An 8130-nucleotide genomic window follows, 5' to 3' on the forward strand; every position below is an offset into this window, starting at 1 on the left:
GCTGAGAAAGACGACACTCCAAACCAATTTTTTGTTTTCTTCAGTAAAATTTTACCATGCAATTTATCTAGACAAATAACTCTTCTTTTAAAGCAATAACTTGCTTATTCACAGTTTGCTTATTAAAGAAGGATTTGCTCATGGAGAATCACTTCGAAATCTCCGTCTATCTAGTTCCACCAATCCTAAATCTCAGTGAGTGCCCTGTCTTGACAAAGCTCTAGAAACTACTCAAGTCCAGATACTACAACTTATAAGTTCCTTCAGAGATTTACTAAATCTTTCAAAGTAGTATGCTTCCTAACTGCACGTGACTTTGTTCATCCACAAGTTTTCTAGTGTTCTACGTTGGGGCAACAGTTGACAAAATACATATCATTAAAAATATTTCAGTGAAGCTTTTCTTATAGAAGTGGTTCTCAGAAGGATACATTCTGCAAAGTATCAAATAGCAAACTTACTCTAAATATGTTAATAACATTCTAAAGCATGAGCTGTGTGACAATAATTAGAAGGCAGGACAAGTTAGATGTTTAGGTCTCTACTAAGTCAAAATAAGGAAAGCAAGTCATTGCATCTAAAGATAAAAAAGAGAGAGAAAAGCAATAGATGGGCAAAAAATAAGAAAGGAAAATATGAGACCAGGTTGTGGCACAGTTTTCCTAATTAAGAGGTTGTGGAAGCATATTCTCTCTTCTTCTTCTCCCTTTCTCTTTCTTCCAAGTTTTGCCCACATCAATGGAAGAATGAGAGATAGAGAGTGGGCATTAAGCTTACAGAAGAGACAAAGATGGGAATATTTAAATGGAAAGGTCGGGTACATCTGGAAATACAGAAATTTACCATACTAGTAGTATATGAAAAACCCAGTAGCCCACCATGGAAATAAATGAGGCCATTTCAAGGTGCATTTAGCTGAATCAGGCCTAAATTCACTTGGTGGTGGACAGTTTGTCCCTGTTTCTCTTCCCCATTATTTTCTTGATCTCTCTTTCACATTTGTTTTCTGTCCTAAGATCTCCACAACTGTCCACCTCTAGCCCATCTTCTTCATTCATGCTTTTCTTACTGACTACTTCACATTTCTGTGATGCTACTAGAGCCATTTTAAAAAGTGAAAGCTTCCTTGATACTTATAATAGTTATGCTAAAATCTTATTAATACACTGAGAAAAATTATTTTTCTCCTCTTGATATGACAAATGATAATCTATTAACACTGATTTTTCCATGACTCTAATTTATTACTTTTCTTAAAAAATCAAATAAAAATTTATCATATGAAATAATATTCTTTTTCTTGGAGCAAAGACCCATTTTTTTTCTTACTAATTAGTGTCTTGATTCTCTCCAGGCTGCAATGAACTTCTCTGAGTATCTTTTAAAAAACCTTGCCAGTGCTGATTTTATGACAGAAAACATGTCTATGTATAAGATGTGGGTAAACGAATTTCATTTGAAAGCCAAAGTTGATGGTAACAGGGAAGTTTCTTGGAAGGATGATTTACTGCTTATTTGCATCTCACAGAACCTTTAGCTTCTTGACATCTTTTTCTTTGAAGTCCCTTTAAATATCACATGGCTGCACTTAATTGTGCAAACCAATTTCAGAATCATATTTTACTAGAAGTGTTTGCCTCAAAATACTAAATGTGTTTGGGTGTACCTCTGTTATTATTTTTACATAAACATTTACAACAGTTTTATTCATAATTGTTACAAATTGGGAAAAGAAACACAAATGTCTTTCGATGAGTGAGTGGATAAACCAGTCATGGTATATTCATACAACAGAATACAATTCAGTCATGAAAAGGAACAGATGACGTGCAAGCAGCATGGCTGAACCTTGAAAGCATTTGATAAGTAAAAGAAGCCAAGCTAAAAAAACTACATACCATAGAATTCCACTTCTATCACATTCTGAAAAGGAAAAACTGTACGGTCAGAGAACTTAGTGGTTGACAGGGTTAAGAGTGGGACAAGTAGCTTACTATGAAGGACAGCAGGAGGAAATTTTTGGGGTGATGGAACTAATTGTTTTCTGGTAAATTTGATGGTAGGTATAAGACTGCAGGTAATTGTAAAAATGCTTAGAACTCAACAGTGCAAAGAATAAATGGTGTTTCTGCTTCTTTTCTGCATTCTTTGTTTTCTGTCTTTGCTATCAGACTAGATTCTTGTGTAGGAACTTGAATCAGCAAGGTAGTATGCTTCTTTGAAAGGAAACTTTTTGCAATACTTTGAAGATATTAAACATTTCATTTTTGCAACAATATATAATTAATTTTTTGAGAAAGGTATGTAAACATATTATTATGTCTCACATGAGAAAAATAATTTTTTCTGGAGTAGATGCTTAGAAATGTAATTGCTAGAGAGTAAGATATATACATTTTCAGTTTTAATAGACATTGTTCAATTGACTTTCCGAAAGATAGTGTGTGATAGTTTCTATCTCTCTATGATCCAAGTCAAGTCCTGCTATTGCTAGATTTTAAAAATTTTGCTCAATTTCTGAGTAAAAAATCATATCATATAATTTTAATTTCTTATTATTAAGAGAAAAAATCTATCTTACTACAACCATTGTCACAATTTTCTATAATTTTCTGCTTTCACTGTGGCTATTTCTTTTTTTTCTCTCATGATGACATTTTTATATATATTCTGGACACACACGCATATATATGTATATGTATGTATGTATGTATGTATACATATAAAGTTAGATGTATATATTCTGGATATTGTTTTAAATTTACCAGATGAAGAAAATAAAACTGAGTGTGGTTTTAATTATCATGTTCAAAGTTAGATGAGCAATAATTTCTGAGGTATTATTTACAACCAAGCATTTCTGCCTATAAGGGTTTACTGTAACAGAGATTATCTCGTTGAATAGCTCTTTTTAAAACAAGTTCAGCTTTATTTATTTTATACATGATTAGTACAATTACGCTTTAGGGGGAAGATCTTTCTTGATCATCTGCTAAGCTTTTCCATGACAATCATGCATTTCTTGGTTATATTAATGCCAACAAAACATATATTATCTGATTGTCCATATTTCATTAACAAAATACTTTATATAAAGTCTTCCCAGAATTTAAATACAAAGCTTTAATCAACAAGTATTTTACCAGGGCTAAATTATTCATATGCTTATGAAATAAAAAGAAAATGTTACACTCGTAAAGAAAAATATAAAAATGATAATCCAAATAACAAATGATATTCGCTTGAAAGTATAATCTTTTTTCAAACCACGAGATGATACTTTATTCAAGTTTCTAATTCACAGTCTTTTCCACCATCCTTTGTTTGTCTATGCATCCATGAAAATAATACCTGGCCTAATAAAATTTTTCATTTGTGATGACCACATCTCTGAGAGTAAATTGCAAGATTTTTATAACTTCACTGAGCTTTATCCTGATATCCAGCTTCACCTCGACAGGTTTATCTAACACCCATTGCTCCTTCTATGTTAGTCATCACAGAAAATGTGAAATAATGACATGTCTACTGCAAAAGATTACTGTGTGGTGCAAACAGTATGCAGTAGATCAAACAGTGTAGACTCTTACTTAAAACCACTTTCTATGTTCTAAAGAGATTGATTTCAACATTAAAATTAAATTAGTCTTCTGTCTTGACTAATTCTTCACACATCCTTCATTTGGGTATGCACTGATAGCTAAAGATGCTGTTTTCACAAATAACTTACCTATTGATTGAACACCTCTCTCTTGGATATCTTACAACCTTATTCCCCCACGATAATATAATGGCAGAAAACGTATTTCAGATCTAGCAGTGTTTCAGTGGCTAATGAGTGCTATTTTGCCTGCTAGCTACACCTTTTATTCAGTAAAGGCAGAGTATAAATTTGCTGGGGCTGCTGTAACAAACTACCACATAATGGATGGCTTAAGCAACAGAAATTCATTGTCTCACAGTTCTGGAGGATGGACATTTTAGGTCAAGGCGTTCACTGGGTTAATCCTTTTAAGGACTGTGAGAAAGAGCGTTTCCAGCTTCTCTCCCAGCTCCTGTGATTTGCTGACAATCTGTGGCATTCCTTGGCTTGTAGATATATCACTGTGAACTTCGCCTTCATGTTCACAAGGCATCATTCTGTGTTGGTGTATGTCTTGTTTTCTAAATTTTTTTCTTTTCAAAAGGACACAGTCATATCGGATTAGTGCTCTCCATAATGAACTCTAGTTAATCTGATCATCTGCAAAGGCCCAGTTTCCAAATAAAGTCAATTCACAAGTACTGGATACACAAGTAAGATTTCAACATCTTTCTGTGGAAGACACAATTCAACCCACAACAATTTATTTACTTCATGTTTAATTTTGTCATATATTATAAAGCCCTTGCTATATTCTAGTACTATATCCATTCATTTTGCCAATAACAATCTATTTTCCTTTTCTTACCATTTTTCTTTATAAAATTCTCATAAATGACTTAGTTAAAAAGACATTTGTTCATTTTAATCTGCTAGATAATCTGCTTTCTTGTTGTATAATTTTCTTGATTCTTTTTATGACATTTCATTTTCATAAATTTTTGATCTCTCCACCTCAGATGCTGCCTCTTGTCCTTGGTGTTTTGTTTTGTTTTTCATCTCACTGACTCTCAGCCATTATTTAAGCTCAGTAATGATCTAAACACAGAAAAAGCGATATAAAAGGAGGAAATTGTCAAGGAGAGGGACCCAATCAGTGTTGTTAAGCGCCTTCCTTACTAATACTAAAGTTCTGTTGGTTAAATGGGAAGCATTTTAAAGTCACTAGAAGATTAATGTACAAACACATATGACATTCAGTACTCTGACATTTCTCCAGGAAAAGTGTGACTACCTTTTCTTTGCTCTCCACCCCTAAGCCATCCCACATCTATTTCTACTATGGAGAGCTGGCCTTTTTGGAGTGTCACCTGGGCTCTCGTGATCTCTAGGTACCATGCATCTTCAGCCGGTGGGAAGTGCTGTTGGAAGCAGGGCGGCAGGAACAGAGAGAGCCCAGGGTATTTACTGTTCATCCTTGTATGGGTCCAGCCCTGGCGATTGCTGGATTCTTCTATGGCCATGGTTATGGCGTGGCAAGGCTTCAAACACAGCAAGCTCTGGTTGATCCCAAGTCAGAACTGGAGGTAGAGTCGTCTTTTTGCAGTTGCTAATCCCCAGGTCCTCAGGTGCCCATCTCCCTCAGCTGTCCTGTTAACACTGCCATCACCCCATGAGAAGTTCCTTTGTTAAAGGCTCTTTTGTAATCATTTTGTGTGTGCCATCTGTTTCCAGACAAGTGCAATATTGCTTAAATTTTGAATTTTAATCAACATTTAAGCAACAATCCTCCTCCTTATTCTATGAACCTGAGAAAGTCAACAAATAACAGTCTCTTAAGAAACACAGGTCTTTTTTCCAGATCATGGGCCATTATAAACTTTTTTAGAACTTTTAAGTTAAATAATGAAGTTTTCTCAACAAAGAGTGAATCGAGTGAGGCTTATGCTCAACATTTTATTAAATACACAATTAAATTATATTTGTGATAATATTTCATTTTCAGAACAATTTTATCTTCATGAATTAATAAAATGCCTCTATGATACACTTGTTTGAATTAATAATGCAATTTCCTTTAACTCTGTAAGAAAACGAAATTACTATTCTTTGAAACGTTATCCAACACCAGCATTGGTTACATCCCTCGTCAATGGGTGGTGGTGGTAGTGGTTCAACAAAGATGTCCATTTTACAAAATTATACATTATGTATAAACATACAAAGTAAGTAAGACTGTTCAATGTGTCATTACTCTATTGTTATTTATTATCGATGCATTCAGATGATTCTGGATAATTCAGTTCTATAATATCAGCAGCCCAAAAGAAAACTCAAAAAAGCACAATCTTATGCTAATTATTCAAAGGAGTTTCCAAATGGTGAATGCAATACTAGTTATTTTAATGACTCTGATATGTTACTATAGACCCCATGGTCTATTTTGGATCTAGTTTATTTCAAGAAAATTAAAAATATTTATGTTTGGATATTTGGAGGAAAATGCTGTAGTATGAAATAAAGAGGGCAGTGAGGGTACACTGTGGTGCTCAATCAGTGGTAATTGCTGTTATAGCTGGCACTATTGCTCCACCCACCACTGAGTCCATCCAGCCCAATGCACACTACTGGGGTGAGGTGGCGGGGGGAGGGGGGGGACTCCCTTACTTATCCCAGGTTATTATTGTACACACTTCTCAAATCTGCAGCCTTCATGGATCTTCACTTCCTCAGGGTCTTCCACTTCTCAATCATCCTTGGAATGCCTTCTGAAGACCTTGAAGAGGCATCAGGGGTAGTGTATTGAGAATGTGACATAGAATGAACTTGCAGCCAGCTCCTGGCCATGCTGGCTGAGCTATCTAGTTAGTGACTCCCAGATGCCTGCCTAAGGGCAGCGAGGGTCTCAGTCCCCATGGAAAAGAGAAGAAGAATGATATAATAAGTTGCTCACAAACCCAAATGTGTTCAGCTAAACAGGCTTGTCCTTAATTCTGAGATTATGACCTTCTTAGAATTTGCATTAAAATTCACTTTCATTTAAGAAATCAAAGCCATATAGTTTACTATTTTACTTTTTATAGTTTTTTTTTTATGTTTTTATTTGGCCATAATATTTTTATGTTTTTATTTGGCCAATGCCAAAACACTGCAAAGAGAAAGAAATCGAACAAATATTCTGTTAGTGGAAACTATTTTTCTGTATTCTTTCCTACTTTCTCATTTTAGACTTTTAATTCCATAATTTCTCCTCTTTATCCTCTCTGCAATGAAATTTGCCTTACAACTACAAAGAATGAGACCTTTTTTTTTCTGGAAAAAATTTAATTCTAGTACTAGAATAAGCATAATTCTAGTACTAGAATTAAATTCAATTCTAGAAATTATTTAATACAGAAAGTATTAAAAAATTTTGCTAATTCTAGTACTAGAATTAAATTCAATTCTAGAATTGAATTTAATTCTAGTACTAGAATTAGCAAAATTTTTTAATACTTTCTGTATTTTAAAAATGTGTCATCATTTTTACTTACACAAAGCAGATAGTAAATGAAAATCCACTCTTTGAAGCTTTAGGACTATGTATTATAAGTGCCAGAAGCCACTTTTTTATGAGTCTGTTTCTCGAACATCTAGCACAATGGCATCTCAATAGAATAACAATGACCATGGGGACGGGTCACTGTTGACACAGGGACTTACTTAGCTTCTTTCCAAACCGTTTGACATCTTCCACAAAAGGTGAGACTTTCTCTAAATAAATTTCAGTACTTTTAAAATTAAATTTATTAGAAAAGTAAATGACTTTCTTACATACCAAGAAGGAACAAGTGGATTTTGAAATTAAAAACTCTATATTATTTACATTAACACCCCTTACATACAATTCATAGGTTTAAATCTAACAAAATATGTAAAAGATCTATGTAAAATAAGAGGAAAACTGTAAAAATGCTGATGAATGAAATAAAGAACTAAATAAACAGAGAGATATTCCATATTTATGGATAGGAAGACAATGTTGTCTAGATATCAGTTTACCTTAACTTGATCTATAGAGTCAACACAACCCTAAACAAATTTTAAGTTATTTTGTGGATATCAACAAAATGATTTTAACATGTATATAGAGGAACAAACGACAAAGAATAGTCAACACAATACTGAAAGAGAGCAAAGTTGGAGGAGCGACACTACCTGACTTCAAGACTTACTATAAAGCTGCAGTAATCAAGACAGTGTGTATGGGTAAATAATGAACAAACAGATCAATGGAGCAGAATAGTATACTGAAATAGACACATAAAATTATGGTCAACAGATTAAATGAAGTAGAGGAAAGTATCAGCAAACTCAAACACAGGAATTCATTCAATCAGAGAAAAAAAGTAAAAAGAATTAAAAAGAGTGACTATACTTAAGAATCTATGGGACACCATTAAGTGGACCAATAGATGTATTAAAAGAGTCCCAGAAGGAGAATAGAAAGGGGTTAGGGGAAGGAACACAAAATGTGCTCAAAGAATAATGGCCGAAAACTTGTCTAA

Source organism: Pteropus alecto, unplaced genomic scaffold (assembly GCF_000325575.1).
Source record: "Pteropus alecto unplaced genomic scaffold, ASM32557v1 scaffold84, whole genome shotgun sequence".
In the NCBI taxonomy this organism is placed as follows: domain Eukaryota; kingdom Metazoa; phylum Chordata; class Mammalia; order Chiroptera; family Pteropodidae; genus Pteropus; species Pteropus alecto.